A 435-nucleotide genomic window follows, 5' to 3' on the forward strand; every position below is an offset into this window, starting at 1 on the left:
TGTAACTTGCATTGGAGTTATTTCTAGAGAATTAGAAAAATGATAAAAAAAGATCGACAGACGTTCTTTTTAAGACTTGATTAATAACTTTTTTAACTAACAGAGCAACAGGTAATGGGGACTTGATAGGGATTAAGCTACTCCAACAAAGTGCTTACTGTTATTGTTAAAGCGTGTGTACCCACAAGTTGTAAAGTGTAACCTTCTCATTTTTTTTTTATCCAGCTTGATCACTTCTGTCCCCTCACAGAAAAGAGGGTAGTACTGCCACTGCAATATAATAATTATCTAAGTATCTTCAGTATTCATTTTAATATCATTTGTAATTGTTTATTCATTTTGTCAGATATCTAAAATCATATATACTGTTACGTCTCCGTTTGTTAATTGATTTTTCCGTAACTTCGTTCCAACGAAACTTTAACGACACAAGTC

The sequence above is a fragment of the Limulus polyphemus genome, unplaced genomic scaffold, assembly GCF_000517525.1.
Source record: "Limulus polyphemus unplaced genomic scaffold, Limulus_polyphemus-2.1.2 Scaffold249, whole genome shotgun sequence".
Classification (NCBI taxonomy): domain Eukaryota; kingdom Metazoa; phylum Arthropoda; class Merostomata; order Xiphosura; family Limulidae; genus Limulus; species Limulus polyphemus.